Source organism: Rattus norvegicus, chromosome 14 (assembly GCF_021556685.1).
Source record: "Rattus norvegicus strain SHRSP/BbbUtx chromosome 14, alternate assembly SHRSP_T2T, whole genome shotgun sequence".
Lineage (NCBI taxonomy): Eukaryota > Metazoa > Chordata > Mammalia > Rodentia > Muridae > Rattus > Rattus norvegicus.
In genome coordinates this window covers 34,399,106-34,416,098 of record NC_141547.1, presented here as the reverse complement: position 1 = coordinate 34,416,098, position 16,993 = coordinate 34,399,106, and the positions used below count along the sequence as shown (strand labels likewise).

General features: G+C 46.8%; 1 long non-coding RNA gene across 3 annotated transcripts in view; it reads left to right on the top strand.

Annotated features, from left to right (window-relative positions):
* The first annotated feature begins 344 nt into the window (after positions 1 to 344).
* LOC102554412 (uncharacterized) overlaps positions 345 to 16,993 on the top strand; it is a 34,310-nt gene continuing 17,661 nt past the window's right edge. Inside the window, exons 1-4 of one of the 3 annotated variants that reach the window (XR_015636991.1) lie at positions 345 to 493; positions 952 to 1,048; positions 6,985 to 7,194; positions 8,323 to 11,849. This is a non-coding gene — a long non-coding RNA (uncharacterized LOC102554412). Of the gene's footprint in view, positions 494 to 951; positions 1,049 to 6,225; positions 6,528 to 6,890; positions 7,195 to 8,322; positions 11,850 to 16,993 lie in introns of those variants that run through there. The other 2 variants (XR_015636989.1, XR_015636990.1) reach the window with 2 other exon arrangements.

Genomic DNA, 16,993 nt, shown 5'->3' with positions numbered 1-16,993 from the left:
CTGAATTTCTTATTTGGAAAATAGGGAGCAAAGGTGGCTTCCAGACGTCATCACCCCTGTCAAACGAACCCCAGGACCCCCAGGAGCCCACGGTGTGTCAACAAACCAACAACGCACACAGGGTTTGTTTTTAGCACCCATCGGCCTAGGTAGAGAGAGCAGCAGAGGCTGGGAAAGGACACATGGGAGTGGTTAGAGGGGACAGGTGGTTAGAGCAGGTCCTAGGAGGTGGTTCGTGAAAGAGGTCCTAAGATTCGTACCTTGGCTACGCTTGAACGCTAGGCCCTAGTGCAGCCTGCACACCAGAGAGGCTGAATACCTGGCAGCTGCTCACTTCCTTAGCCAGGCCCAGTCTGCGGCTGAAGCCCTGGAGGGTGCCAGGTCTTCAGTTCGGACCGGAAGGCTGAGCAGAGTAGACTCTGATGTAAGTGAAGGACGTCACTGAAGCAGCAGCGGCATGAACATACTCCCCAGAGGCCACCCAAGGCCGGAGGTGAGCTGGGGGGCTAGCTTTTAAAGGTAGGAACCTTGTAGCATTCCTAGGCAGCACAGTGACTCTGTATTTGAGTCCCTCACTATTCTAAATGTTCCCAGGAGCTATGTCCTACTCTTCTTCTTGATACAAATGTGTGACTGGTGGGTCTTGTTGAGCTTTGTCAGCCTCCAACTTACGGGACACATTTGCTGGTTTAGCTATGTGATGGTACTGTCCCCTACCAAGACTTTGTCTTTGTCCCCAGGGCCGAGAGTAGCCCTGTCACAGGAGGAGGTGGGAGGTGGCATGTGCCTTGCTGTTTGCATTTTTATTAACTTATCTATTTGCATAGTTTTGTTAGAGTCTCTCTGTGTATCCTTTGGTGGCCCGGAACCCACAGCGATCTGCCCACTTCTGTGGTTCCCATTTACCTCACCGAACAGAACGTTAACCATGTTCTACTGGTTACCACACAGGGGACTCTCGGGCAGCTTGTGGCATTACTCAGTCCCTCCAGAAGCAAAGGCAGGAAAAATCAACCTTCGTCACAATGACTGTGCCTTGGTCATGCAGGTAAATATTATTCTGGAAGTTTCTGTGAGGGTGCTCTGGGCTGAGATTAGCCCCTAGACTTCTGATAAAGAATTCCTTAATGTGGGCCTCACCCAACCACTTGAAGGCCTGCATAGAAGAAAAGACTGATCCCTGTCAAACAGGAGGGACTTCTCTCTCTAATGGCCATCAAACCTGAACTGAAGCTTAGGTTTCTTTCTGGCCCTCCAGCTTGCTAGCACATCCTGCAGATTGGAAATATCCAGGCTCTGTGGTTGTGCGATCTCTGAGTCTTCCCTTCCCACTTTATAACTTTACACGTTAAGGTTGTATTCTGAGGTCCCAGTGGAACACAGGAGAGCATTGAACACTGTGTGTGAACGTATGCCTCAGTGTCCAAAGCGGGTTCCTTCCAGGACCCTCGTGGACACTAAAGCCATGTAGTCTGTGCCCTTTATATAAAATGATGCCTTCTATACACAACCTAGGCATATCTTCCTGTGTTTTTAAATCACCTCTAAACTCCTTATAATGCTCAAAGGAAATCCTATGTAGATAGTTGCACTGTTATTTAGGAGATAATGAAAAAGGTCTACACAGTAAGTGCAGACAAAATTCTCCATACACACCCCAAATATTTTAAATCTCCAGTTGGCTTCATCTATGGATGTGGGACTTATTAAAATAAAGAGCTAACTGGAAAAACATGCCTGATGGTTTATGTATATGTATATGATAACATATATATAATGCATAGTAAGATATTAATATAACAAACAGCACAACTATAGAAAACTATAGTAGAAGTTATATGAATATAGTCTTTCCCTAACCATAACCTTCTGCAGTATGGTCACCTTTGCAGTGTGATGCTTTGAGATGACGTAATACCTACATTAGACAGAGTGAGGTAAGTAATGGAGACATTGTGAGCAGCGGTGTGTAGTATGTAAAGGTTGCTTAAATGTCGTGCTGTGACAATTGTTCTGAAAACCAAGATGGCTACCAGGTGGTCAGCACATACAATATGGATACACTGGACTGTGAGACGACCTGTGTCCTGGGCTGGACAGAGAACAGTGAGATTTCAGGAGGTGTATGATTGTAAACTGAAGAGTTACTATGTCTTGAATTGTCCATTTCCTAGTTTTGTACCACAGTTAACTTGTGGGTAACTCAATTTTTGGAAAGAGGGCTCAAATCATGGATAAAGAGGTCTACTATATATGAATATTTTATTTATCTGGAAAATCTTGATAATCACAATGACATAAACTAATTTTATGTCTTTTGAGGCTCTGTATTATAGCAATTTGTAAGCGATACTAAAAGAGACAAAGTAATATAAACCCTCACATTTTCAGTACTTAGCTTCAACAATAATTAACCTGTGACCTCGAAGTTTTATGATGCGTCTACCCATTTAATTACCTCCTGTATTATTTTAAGACAACCCTAGACACGCCACCATTTCATCCAGACCCATTTCAGTGCGCATCTGTCCATGATAATGACTTAAAAACATAACCGCAAGACCATTAGCAAACTTAAAAATAAAACTGATTCCCTAATATCCTCAAAGATTCAGTACTAGCCAATTTTCCAGTACTTATCTTTTGAAATTGGATTATTTTTATGAGTCCTTTAAAGATTAACACAAACATAGCACATACTATGGAAAATGCAGGAAAACACATAGAACAGAAATCAGAGTCAGCCACATTGCTGGGGTGGTTGCCAGCCTATATGGTGCCATTTCATAAATAGAAAAAAAAACTTAATTCAGGAAGGCAGCCTGTGCCAAAATGCCTGCCACCCCTCTTCTCTCCAGGATGCCCATGTGCTGTACACAAATTGAGCATTGTACGCTCAAGCCCCTGAGGGTTCCCTCCTTGTTTACATTTTGGAGAAAAGCCTTCCAGATTTTCTATGGATATATACATAATCTTTGCATAATTGTTTTCATATGGTACACGCAGTTTTGCAAGCAGCCTTTTTCCTCCCACTTCATAGCAAACCATGAACACTTTCCCATGTTGTGAAATTTGTTTCTCAAAGCTGACTTTCTATGGTTACACAGAGTGCATTGTACGACTGTCTTGTATGGGTTCAGCAATGGTCAGTTGTTTAGATCTACAGACCTTAGAGTACACAGCCTGTCTTTGGAAGATAGAACACAGGCAGTAACAGTATGTCCTTCATGGTAGGAACATGATACGCTGGGGCATTTCTGCACACGCATTTGTGTGATCACTAGGTTGTGAATTGGTTCCCCGTGGTTGGTTTGGAAAGACAGCTAAGGTATGGTTCTATTTAGTTCAACTCATGCCTTGGAGGGCAGGAAGAGCTGTCCCTCGACATGTGTAAGCTCTTAGCTCTTTTCATAGCAAACAAGAAACTTTAGCAAAAAGCTGGGGGGCAAGGAAGTGTGGAGCATGGTTACAGTTATTCCCAGAGTTATGCAAGCAAGAGACATGGGTTTTGGAAACCAACTTCTACTGGTGTGTGAGGCCAACAGAAGACAGCTGGGTTGTGTGTGTGTGTGTGTGTGTGTGTGTGTGTGTGTGTGTGTGTGTGTGTGTGTGTGGTGTGTGTATGTTCCATGGGCTGGCCTTATTTGGTGTTAGGGCACAAGCATAGCCATTTCTAGATGTAAAAAACACCTAACAGCCTGGTAAGAAACACTATCACAGACTCAGGAGGAGTTGGTTAATGGAGTCTCAGAAAATCGCCCGCACACAATCTCCATCTCTTGAGCACTGGGATAAACATTGAGGTCAACGGCAAAGTACCCATTTGCTAAAACCCGCAGCCCACAGTCGGCCCAGAGCTTGAGTGGGTGTTTTCTGTGCCAGCCCTTATCATTTGCACGGAGTCCTCAGGACTAAATGACTCAGTTTAATGGAGTCATTGCAACAGGGTGAGGTCACAGGGCAGATGTTGACCAGGAATCCCTGACTTCAGAGGCTACGCTGAAGGGTAGAATTTCCATGCTGCCAAGCCTTACTGAGTGAGAAGGTCTAGGGACCACCTAAAAAGTGGAAATTGCACTGGGATTTTATTGATCCATAAATGAAAGTTCAAAAGTTGATGATAAGCCCCTGTCGTTGGTAGAGGGTTTTTCTCTGGGTGAGAGGAGCCTGGGTTTTCTCTGGTGTTTTTGTTTTTGTTTTTGTTTTTGGTTTTGGTTTTTTTTTTTTTCCTCTGAAGAACACAGTGACTTATGCATTCAACCAGGACCAGGGAAGTGGCTTGAATCCCCAGGCTGCCACAAGCCACCTCTCCTCATTGCCCCAACCAGCATTTTTGTATCAGTTCCACCCAAGATCGTATCAGCAGCATTACTGGGTGGCAGATGAGATTCCTAGGATTGTGGTCACACAGCATGGGTGGCACCAACCACAGAGACTTTCTTGGATCTAGAGGTTAGGAACGTGAAGTCGGGATACTGGCTGGTCCCTCCACGTACTCTGGGTGAGGAACTTTTCTTACCACCTTCAGAAGAAAGTGGCTTTGTCTAGGTGGCCCTTGGCTGTGTGATTGATCTCTGCCCCTTCGTTCTCATGACTTTCTCCTTTTTACAAGGACACTAGCTTTTCTGGATCAGAGCCATCCTAATAGCCTCATCTTGACATCACTGTATCTTTAATAACCACCGTTACAGGTCATGTTTGAAAGGGGTAGGACTTTCTCATATCTTTGGGGGAGACATAATAAAACACCATAATTAGTAAAGAAATTTGAGTTGGATCCACATGATGGGATATGTTTTTAATCCTGGTACTGGGGAGGTAGAGGCAGGCAGATCTCTGAGTTCAGGGCAAGCCATTTGTACATAGATCTAGGCAGGTTAGGGCCACATAGTGAGATTTTTTTTTTTTAAACAGGGGGAAAAAAAAGTCTGGAATCATATATCCAAGTGCTTCACTGATTCTGTGTGATCTCCAACCACTATCAACCATGGGTTCTAAGTCCATGCCCCTGTCTCCACAGGAACTTCAGGCTCAATCCTTCTCCTACCTATTTAGTCTCTGAAATACTGAGACTGAAGTAAGGAGAAATGCCTTATTACCTAAGGCCCCCAGCACTGGAGTTATAGGCAGAGCTTGACTTTTAGCAATAACTAGGCTATATGTTTATAGCCTAGACTTAAGAGCAGCCAGACCAGTTGCTCAATTCTTTTTCCCAGCTCCCCAGGTTACAACACCCAGGGACAGTACCCTGAACAAGTTCCAGGGCTCACTGTATATATTCAAGGACTCTTGGCTCTCTCCGTGGAGCTGGTTTTTGGCAGGTGGAAACCAATTGGCCCAGGCTGATCATGGCTGCACTCAACCCAGCTTCAATATTTGGACAGGAGCAAGGCATGTGTGCAGAGGCAGCAAGAGAGTTGAGAGGGTTTTAGCTCTGAGTGAGACTGAAGGGATTTGACATGTTATTGAATCCTGGTGCAAGAGGTGAACTCTGGGCCGCCACGCATCCCAGGAATGCGGATGTAGCGCTCTCAGCGCATATCTGAAGCTGACAGGGGTTGACAGTCCCCATCTGGGAACAATAACCCAAGCTGCACGCCCGCCCGCCCGTCCGCCTGGCCTGGGCAGGGGCTGCTCCCTGACCCCGCCCCTTTCCACCTCCGGAGCCCTGACTCTAACGTGGTGCGCACAAGAAGGGAGTTTCGCCTCTCTTGCAGTCTCCTGAGTCCTGGGGACCGCTGAGCAGGGCAGGTTGTGGGATACTTGTCATTCCAGGAGCAGCAGGCTGCGACATGGTCCATTTCTCCTCTGGGAGACCTGAGTGGAACGCTGCGGGGAGGCAATTTGGGATGCCAACTGATCACCCAGCCGGCTGTGGGTCTCCTCGCTTCAGGGAAGCCAGGGTAGTGATGTATTTGTGTCCCGGTGAATACCTCGGGCATTCTTTGTTCCCTTGGGGAGGCGCTTCCATAGTGAAGTTCAAAGCACCCGCTCACAAGCCACGTACCCTAATCCTCTCTCTGATCTGGATTTTGTTGTGTAACTAAACTGATTACAAGACTTTGGCTGGCACTTGGGCTAGGCTGTGTCTTTGGGATAGCCTCTCACAGGCTTCGTTGCCACGTGGTGATACACCAGCTGAGGGCCCTGTGACGATGTGGGGGAGTTTGTGAAGCAGCAAGAAATCTGGGGCTGGGACCTCACAATGGCATTAGCCTACCTCACCCTTGCTATGCACTGTGGCTTCTCTCTTCTTCCCTAGTCCTTGACGAGCATCTCAGACCATACGCGATGCCATTCCTGAGCCGGCCTTGTCCAACAACACTGTTCTTCCCACTCCTGTGTCTTTGATTTCTGGTCTTCTCCATAGTGGCAGCTCCTACCAATGCCCATATTGTCCCAGCAATCAGGCTTCTGTCCGAGAACCCAGAATTCCATGCCTCTACTGGGTAACTGTCCATAAATCACCACACCGCAGAGGTCCTTGGAGGCCCTGTGCAGGTTGGAGAGCTCTGCATGAAGCTCAGGTAGAGGGCGTTGCTTTGAACTAACTGGTCTTTCCCAGGGCCAAACTCTTGGGTTTTGGTCTATTTTCCTGCCTGATGCTTCTCCGTGATACCTTGCCACACAGTAAGAAAACCAGAAACGTCTCCATCTTGGCTACTTAAGCACCAAGTTCCCTTGTGATCTTTATGCTAACCCTGTGTGCATTTCCCTCTCCCTACACAAACTGCCTTTTGCTTTCCTGGGGAAAGCAACAGTTTCCTTGGGGCCCACCTGTGTTCCTCTCCCCCGAGTCTACAGGGCATGCTCTGTACTGGAGCTAGAATTATCTTAGACTTCTTAACATCTGAATAAGTTCCACTTGACTTTCAGCTCTCAACTTATAGGTCAAGAATCTGCCAGCAAACGGCTGAGGAGCCTCATGCTTGGTCCACTCTTGCCCTTCCACTGCAAACATGCTATTCCTATGCTCTCTACCAGCACCAATGGTTCTGCCCCCGGGATGATGAGCGAGCAGAATATTGGACAGACCAGAAGCAGGGCAAGTTCTTGCTGCATAAAGGATCTAACAGACAGTCTCCTGTGAGAATAGAAGCTACGTCTTAAACTACATCAGAGGCAAACGTGAGTGGTTCAGACAGGAACTGCTCAGACCACCAGCCTTTGGAGACTTTGGACTCTATGGTGAAGGTAAAGCACCCTGGAAAATGTGCCAGCATGACACTCTGCCAGAATGTCCCCTAAGGGGACTATAAGGCACCACTGTGGGAGATGTAGTTGATCATATTCACACCCTGTTACTTTGTTACCCTCTTACTTCCAACAAGCCCCCTCCTGCTTTCTTGTTTTTTTCTTTTCTTTCTTTTTTCTGTTGAATGTTGAGTTTAATTAGGATTATTTGTGTGCACATGGGGGAGGGTTGTATCCTCAGCAACACAGGCAACCTCCAGTTGAAGAAAATAAGGGTGGGTTTTTCAGCATTCTGCTGGAACATTTTAGTAATAGAAGCACATGGCTATACAAGGCTCCTCCTCCTCCTCTCCCTCCTCCTCCTCCTCCCCCTCCTCTTCCACCTCATCCCCTTCCCCTTCCCTTTCCCCTTCCTCCTCCTCCTCTTCCTCCTCCTCTTCCTCTACCTCCTCTTCCACCTCCTCCCCTTTCCCTTCCCTTTCCCCTTCTTCCCCCTCCTCTTCCTTTTCCCCCTCCTCTTCCTTTTCCTCCTCCTCCTCCCCCTTCTCCCCCTCCTCCTCCTCCTCCTTTTCTTCTTCTTCTTCTTCTTCTTCTTCTTCTTCTTCTTCTTCTTCTTCTTCTTCTTCTCCTTCTCCTTCTCCTCCTCCTCCTCCTCCTCCTCCTCCTTCTTCTTCTTCGTCCTCTTCCTCTTCCCCTTCCCCTTCCCCCTTCCCTTTCCCCTTCCTCCTCCTCCTCCTCTTCTTTTTCTTCTTTTTTTCTCAGAGGGCACAAGAAGACTCAGTAGCAGAGCAGAACTGAGCAACATGGAGCCCATACTGCTCCTTATATGCCGAGTCCCCTCCCCTTTCTCAGATCCCTCTTGGCACACCCACACTTGTCTAGTTTTCTCTGCACCATGGGCCTCTACAGAGCTTGGTTCCCTGATGAATTTACAGAGACACTCTGGATTGGTTTAGGAGGATGGGGAGAAGAAGTCTACCACAGGTATGATTCTTATACTAGCGAACGAATACAATCCCCTAGCTCGAGGGCCAAGTGAGTAGCTTGCCTGGGGTCTTACATGCCACAGGATGGGGAATCTGTCGTGGCCCTTAACCCAGGTCTCTTGTTTTCCTTCCTTTTTCTCAGCTTCTCTTTTCCTGTGCTGGCACAGCTGGAGCACCCAATGTCCTCTGCAAGCTGCTCATGAGAACCTGCCTCCCATGTTGACAAGATGTACCCAGTCCTGCACAGTGATGGTACAGGGAATTCAAAGCTAAGCAAGACCCTGCTGGTGCCGGACGCACAGACATTCCTTCTCAGAAGTGTGAGCATTTGTGCCTGGCCTGGAGCTTGTTCCTAGAAAAAGTTAATGAAATGTGATGGTTTTCTTGAAATTCTACCCACAGGTGTCAGCAGCATAGGATGTTCAGAGCACTCTGTACAGTTCTCCTAGGATCTAGGGTGGTATAGTTCTTCCTTGGAAAGAAGAACACAGGGCAGGAGAAGCAAAGGCCAATTCCTCTATTGCAATCTGTTTCTGACCATGCTATCCTGCCTCTCCTTGGGTGACTTTGTCTATTGGCAGGGGCCGTAGCCCCCTGAATGGGCTCCTGTAGATTTGTGCCCCATCTTTAAGTCAGAGACAGAAAAGTCACTCGGCTCAACCATCATGATTCCACTAATGCACCTCAGAGGGCAGGGGCCATCACCTCTGAGGTCCAGAGAACCATCTGTAACAATTTGTAGCAATAACAGTAACAGCTAAGAACCACTGCATCCTTACTGCAAGAGCCTTACTTTGTGACAGACATTCTCTTTGGCTTACACATTCCAGCTCTTTGGCATTCCAACCTCTATGTTGTACGTGAAGAGACCAAGGCACATGTAGGTTAAACACATGCCCCAAGTCACTTCAGGGTCATGGTAGCACTCAGCGGGAATCCTTTTGAAAGGACATGCTTATCTTTCATGTCTTTCCATGTGTTTCCTCCTTTCTGCGTGTCATCAGAAGGGAAAAGCGTTAATGTTTGGCCAAAGTCACATGCACTGTTGGAGCTTATGGTTCTAGAAGCGGAGGATGCTTCTGTCCCTTCCCTCCCTCTCTTCTTCCCTCCTTCCCTCCCACCATCTCCATATATTTCCAGGGCAGGGAGACTTCTATGGTGATGGAGGAGGTAGGGGTGTGAGCAGATGACTCTGGTGTTTAAGTCTGGAGACAGGTGAACTATAAGCAGCAGGTACATTGTTAGAAAGCTGGATCCTGAAGAAAAGACCAAATGGTCACATGTGGAGCCCAGCTCATGACAGGGCCATGGAGACTCATTTCCAAACCTCACGGCGACCTATCCTTCCTGCCTCATTCTCGAAAATGTTCTCTCACAACTCTTGTTTAATGTGAACATGTCTGTGTTTATGACCCTGAAATATCACCCGATGTTCCAAAGCTAGGGCTGCTTTCTATCTGACATAACACCATTGGTTCTCGAGGGCTCTGGGGACACAGAGGAGGGTCTGGAAAGGCCAATAGGAAGATGTCCTCACAGTTGGTGGGTTGGTCGAGCCCCAGCATTGCACTACCAGATCCCATTTCTCCCTGTCTTTATAATATCCACCCATTCATTCTGTGTTCTCAGATTCTCAGCTGCACCTGTTTATTAATCTCACACTTACGTTCAGATGCCTCTTGGCGTTTCTACTTCAATGCTCAACGAGTGTGCCAAGTTTGCCAGATCCAACTGGAACTTTTTTTTAAAGATTTATTTATTTTATTTATATGTGAGTACACTGTAGGTGTCTTCAGACACTTCACAAGAGAAGTGTCCCATTGCAGATGGTTATGAGCCACCATGTGGTTGCTGGGATTTGAACTCAGGACCTCTGAAGAGCAGTCAGTGCTCTTAACCACTGAGCCATCTCTCCAGCCCCCAACTGGAACTTCTGAGCACCTGCCAAGCTCCCCCAAGACCCTAGCTTCCTTGTCAGTATCCTTCTCAGCCTCAAGCCCCAGTCCTTGGAGCCATCCGTGATTTCTTGTTCTCATCCTCAACATTGGACACTCAGGAGATCCTGTGGGTTTAACTTGCACCACATATCCAGCACGTGACCATTCCTTGATCTGGGTCACTACTTGTCACGGTGCTAATCTCACACATCCACTCAGACTACAAGACCATGTTTGTGTATGACGACATGGCAGCCAGCATAAGTGAGTGAAATCAAAAGTTATGTCAGCTCTCTGTCCAGAACATTCCAGTGGTCTCCACAGTCCTGGTTACAAGAAACTGTGTGAATGACACCATTCTGTCCCAGTACAAGGCCCACCGCATCTTCTGTCTCTTGCACAGCTCAAGCCTCCTTCTCCTCTCTCTCTCTCTCTGTCTCTCTCTCTCTCTCTCCCTCCCTCCTTCTGTCTTGATTAGTCTTGATTAAAAAATGTGTATTTTATGTGCATGTATGTTTTGTATGTATATGTATTGTGTTTGTGCTTCGTGTCCACAGGGGTCAGAAGAGGGCACTGGACACCCTAGAACAGGAGTTACCGATAGTTGTGTGCTGTCATGCAGACACTGAAAGCTGGACCTGGTCCCTTGCAATAGCAACCAGGCTCTTAACCACTGATCCATCTCCCAGCCTTCCTCCTTGCCTGTCTTATACGTATCAAACCTGTGCCATGTCTAAGATTCCACACCTGCTATTTCCACTTCCTGATTCTGCCCCCACATCCTCTCCCTCCCTCAGTCGATCACCCAAGCAGCCCCTACTTCCTTTACATGATTTCTGAAGAGCCGCAGTCTCAGGCTTCCCTGGGCACTCTAACCAAAACATCACTTCCTACCAACTGTCTATAGTCCTTCCTCCCAAAGTAGACATGGCTGGTGATCTTTCTAGATCATTTTCCAGTCAATACATCCACTCTGATTTCTATGTCTATCTGCTATCCATACCCCGGACACCCCCACTACCCTGGAGAATTGGCCCTGACTCAGAAACACTGTCTGGTCAGTTGGGAAATCATATTCCCTTCCTCATGAGTCTGAAAGATATGAGGACACAAACGGTTGGCTTTGTTGCCTCAAAGTGGGGTTAAATTTAGCAATTCCATGGAACATTCCAGAGTCTCTTAAAGCTCAGACCTAAGGCTACTTTTTGCTTGACTTTTTTTTTCATTGAAGTTTTCTTTTATTCCCTTTCTTTTGAGAACTCTTGCAGACAAAAATGAAACAAAAATCAAATAAAAAACCACTGATATGGAACCCCCACCTGAAGCTCTGCTTCTACAACACATAACTGTAAACTCCTTGGTTTTCTTCTTAGTACCTTGCCAAATATAATACATAGTATTGAGCTTTGTCAATCTCTCCCACTAAAATCCCAGCCACCAGTCTGTTTATTGTAGCATTCTCGATATTTGATTTATATAATAGCTGCTCAGTAAATCTGTTTTTCAAAATATATATTTAGAAGTGTGTGTGTGTGTGTGTGTGTGTGTGTGTGTGTGTGTGTGTGTATGTGTGTGTGTGTATGTATTTGTGTGTGTGTGAATGACTGAGGAAAAGGAGGCCATGAATTTAAAACCAAGATGTGGTGGGATGGGTTGGAGGAAAGAAAGGCAAGAGGACAGTAATATAATTTTGAAAAAATATTAAAATAAGTAATGGGAGTGTATCCCTTGGAGTCCTGGGGTTATATAGACTCTGATTTTGTTGGTGAGGCTGGGGTCCATGATTCCTAGCCCTGTTGCTCACAAACCCACCAGCGTCCTCTGCCGTCTCTTCCAGTCCACCGAGGAGCCTTTGCTCCTTCTCGTCTGCTTTTCTGTGTCCTGGGTAATTTCCCAGGAACACATACTACCTGCCCGTTTGTGCAAAAGCACTGACCAGCCTCCCTTCTGGATACTTGTCCTGTGCACCCCAGGCTCAGTAAACTGGTGAAGTGAGCACTGGGCTCTGTCTTTATTCAGGCATGATGTGCAAACGAGGAAGGGCAGTGGGTGGAATGTGCCAGGGTGCTGGTGCTGGTGCTGGTGCTGGTGCTGGTGCTGGTGCTGGTGCTGGTGCTGGTGCTGGTGCTGGTGCTGGTGCTGAGATCAGTATATACGGTAAAGACAGGGATGACCACAGACAAAGAAATCCTTTTTTTCTTTCAGTTGCACCCTAACAAAGCAAATACAAGAAAAAAGGGCTATTACATGACTCATTCTTAAGTCTGACTTCGCTCCACAAGGTTCACCATGTGTCTTAAGGCTGCCTCCGGCAGGGCTGGACCAAATCACTTGGGGTTAAATATGTGGGCTCAGACCACACACAGAGCCAAAACCTTGCAGGTTACTGGGAACTGGTTAGATGGCAAAGCATGTAGACACACTTGCTACACAAGACTGACCACTCGAGTTCCACCACTGGGACCCACAGTGGAGAGAGAACAGACTCTCAGAGCTCTCTGACCCCTGCACATAGGCTGGCTGTCAATAATAGTCAACTTCTAACACTGTACTTTAAACACGAAAAGCTCAGCTTCTCCATAAAGACTTGATGGACATGACTTCAGGCCACCTGCTTGGTTATGCACACTCCCATAGAGGGGGGAAGATGGGGTGGGGACTTCAGAAACTTGCCCAGCACCCCAAAACTATTTAGGGGTGGAACTGGGCTTTGGATCCAGTCTTTTTGCCCCAACGTGTGCCTCATAGAAGCAAAGGGAACCTCTGAAGGGTGTTTGGTGCTTTCCCACTTCTTAGGATCCAGGAACATGAGACTCCAAGACAGGCAGGCTGAGAACTGAGCTGCACGAGTCTCCAGTTGACCATGGAGCCACATCTGTGACAGATGAGCCTAGGCCTTCTCACTTTGATTGGCTTGGCTCTGGTCACATTCCTCTCGGCAACTCAAGAGAAGAACGGCAACTCCTTGTCTTTCTCTATTTGTGTATAACAAAATATCCCAAAATGTAGTTTCTTACGAAGAGAGCAAATAGTTATGTGGTGGCTTCCATGGCTCGGGGACTTAGGACAACAATTCTGGGCTTGAGGCTTCTGTGAGGTCACAAGCTGCTCACGGTAGCCAGTTACCTGGTGACTTGACCGTGTTTCTTGCTACTTCCTTTGTCCTCTGCTTCCAGTGGGGTCTACTTTTTGCCATACACTGCTGGCTGTCAGCCAGAGGCCTCGGCTCCACTTCTGCATAGGTTTCTTGAGATCCTTCTGACAGGACAGCCTCCTCAGGACGAGCAGTCCAAAGGAGGGCAAGTGGACGCTGCCTTAGCTATTAGGATATATGCCCTTAATTCCTCAGTTTCCTTTTGTTGTCTAGGTCATCCCTGTTTGTGGATGGGGCTATAAAATGGGGTCTGCCTTAGAACCCCAATACCACATTCCCCTAAAGGAACCTAGAAAGTAGCTGGGTTGGTGAAAAGTATACACACATGCACACACACAGAGGAGATGGGCACCTACTAGGTTTCTGCAGCTAAAATAGAAAACAATACTATTTCACAGGGTTGTCCTGGCTGGACACTTTCCCCATCATAAGCGAGAGGCAGACGGTAACTGTTGAGGTTGTCTACTGTCGTTAACTTGCTGGTTGCCTTCTGGGCTCATAAGATGCACCTGGGCGAGTTCCAATGGCTGTTTGCTGGCTCGTGGTGAGCGGCCTCCAGTTCTTCCCACTGCCTTCCTCTGGCCTGTCCCCTTCTGCTCTCTCCTTCCTGGGGACTCAAGAGCTGCTTCACGATGTCTTTGCTTCCTTCTGTGTGACTTTGTGTCATCTTCAGTTTCCCTTCTGGCGATTTGACAGCTTACATTGTCACCTGGAAATGTGACCTGTGCCCAGATGTAAATGGGCCAAGCAAAGAATGGACCCCAAGATCCTCTCCTGCAGATGATGAGCTCATCTGACCCGAGTGTAATCGGCGCTACCACAGTCTCTGACATGAATATGTCATTCTGCAGTTGACAAAATACTTCCATATATTATCAAGTGGCAGACCCCTGCCCTGGTCATCAGATAAAATCTGTGTAAGTTCTAGATGCTACCGTGGCTGCACGAAGCATCACTTGTAGAAGATCCTGGCTTACCTCCTGTTCTCCCTAGATCTCAACTTCAACATGTCCCACTCTAAGAATCCCTTGCTTACAAGAAGGGCAGTGCAGTTTTTTATTTTTTCTCCTCTGTATGTTGTGTACATGCATGCATGCATGTGTGGGTGTTAAGACTTCATGTATGTGCATGTTGAGGGCAGAGGAGAAGGTCAGGGGTCAATCACTCTCTGCCTTGTTCTCCTAAGACAGGATATCGAAATGAATCTCCAGCTTGATTAGCAGTCAACATATCCCAGCAATCCTTCTGCTTCTGACCCTATAGAATGTATGAGGCAGGTAAGCATAGAGAATAGTTTAGCAACTTAGGACTCCACTTGGCTTGGGCTGTGCACACACTTCTTTTAGAACAATGCATCTAGCGATCTTTTTGTTGCCCTAGAACTTCCACTGCACCAGGGTGCACCCACATTCTCCTCTGAACAGTGGAATACATTTCTCTTCCCCTTAGGGACAATCAAACCTGGATGAATTTCAAACAAGTTCTCAAAATGTCCTGGTCGGAGGGTAGGAGGGCTGATCTTGTCTGAACTGGTTTTGGGTGCATGGTCAGTCAATAAAAGTAAAACATATCCTCAAGTGCACTTTTAGGAGGACTCCCTTATTTCCTGTCTTAGTTGGATGCAAAGTTAGGTAGGCATATGATTAAAATCTGATGCAGTATGGGAATAATGTGCACAGCAGAAAGAGGATCACATGATCTCACCTACCAATCAAAGCAGCCATTCTCACTGTACCCTTTAGAAACCAAACTTCTCGGACCCCAGCTCCGAAAAAAAGAAAAAAGAAAAAAAAAAGAAACCAAACTTCTTCTCTTGAAACCCCAAAATAATCGGGGTGCTTGGGTATCTTCCATCATGTGGTCCACTGCTCTCCTTGCAGGATACTCAGTTCTATAGCTTTGCTTTAAATATTCCCTTCACCACTTTTGCAAATCTCTGTGAACCTTTGCTTCAGTTCCTTGAAGAAAGGTTAAGAACCTGGAAACACCTGGCTCAGGCTCCTAACATCTGTACATCTGTAACATTAGAATTGCAGGTGAGTGTGTGTGTGTGTGTGTGTGTGTGTGTGTGTGTGTGTGCCCACTCCTGGCTTTTTATTTAGGAATTAGGAATTCAAACTTTCGTCTTCCTGTTTGCACAGCAAGAGAATTGCCTAACAAGCCATTCTTGCCCCTCCCCATTCAATTATTTTCAACAAATATTTCTATCAAACGTACATACTCTATGCTTTCTTCGTTTTTGCATCGTGCCGGGAATGGAACCCAGGACTTTGCAAATGCTGGACAAAGTGCTTTAGTACTGAGTTTCATCCCCAGTCCTTTAAACACATATTTCTAAAGAATCATCAATAAATCAAGCAGACCCTACCCCTGCCCTAATGGAACTTAGAGTTTTCAGGGCAGAGGGAATAGTTGGGACCGTAAAAGAACCGTTAAACAAACAGTCATTTTAAGAAAATGTCGTCCTGTGATGGGACTCCTGTTGTTGCAGAGGAGTGCCAGGAGAGTGTTTTGTAGAGTTTGTGGCCTGATCTCTCAGAATCACTTGCCTCAGCTTGTCCAGACAGACGGACAGATTAGCCAGTTTCCCCGGTTCTTGCAGCAGCCACGTGATTCAGCCTATGGGGCTCAGCCAATGGGAGTCACTGACCGGCCACTGGAAGGCGGGACAAAGAGAGAAAAGCAAAGGTCAATTAATTCCCTGCCCACCCAGCGCTGGATAGCCTGAGGCCTGCTTGGATCAGATCCGGGTGTTCTTTGTTTTTGTGTTTTTGTCCTTCCAGTGCCCCACCGCATTGTTATGTCCCAGCTCTTCTATCACCTGGTTACAGTCCCTGGATTAGATTCCCCGTTGTAAAGCCAGCTGACTCTGTTTCCCTAGTTGGCCTGGGATGGTTGTAATCATCCTTTGCCTTTTTAAGCCCCAACCACTGCCTTTGCCCATGGCTTGTTCCTGTTACTGAGCTGGGCTGTGACCTCCTATCAGACAGCGTCTAGCTGTTCCCTGTCTTAGATCATTGCAAAACTATGCAGCCTAAGGCTGAAGGCATTGGTGGCTGACAGCATGAAACACAGGGGACTCAAGAGAGGTAATGACACGGAGAGCTTTTGACAGAGGCCTTTCTCTAAGAACCTCATGGTTCTGATTCTGAGCTCACTTCCTTTCCGCACTAGCCTGTCATCCCCAGAGTCCCGCCTATTACCAGAGCTCTTGGAGTCCCCTACTCCATGGTCACCTTGCTTCAGGGCCACCCTAGGAAGAAGGGTGACCCCTGCCATAGTTTCCATCCCTGAAGTGCTGTAGCAACCAAGAGCCCTAGATGGGCTGAGGAGACTTAGGTGAACTGTTCTAACACTAAAGCAGATTTTTCCAAACTGGGGAATGGGCATCAGAGTGCTCACAGAGCAAGCTGAGGCTGAAATGGGAGGACCAGAGGAGGAGAGGATGGTCCCAGAACTACCCTATTCTAGAGACTTCCTCCATCTCTGAGGCCCTGATGGTCCATCTCTCGTCAAATAGTGTATGCCTTTAATTCTAGCATTCGGGAAGCTGAGAAAGGTAGATCTCTAAGAATTCAAGGCCAGCCTGGTCTACAGAGTGAGTTCCAAGAAAAACAGAAACCCTATCTCAAAAAACAAAAACAAAAACAAAAACAAAAACAAAAACAAAAACAAAAAAAACAAAAAACAAACAAACAAAAATTCTTATTTTTAAAATAAAT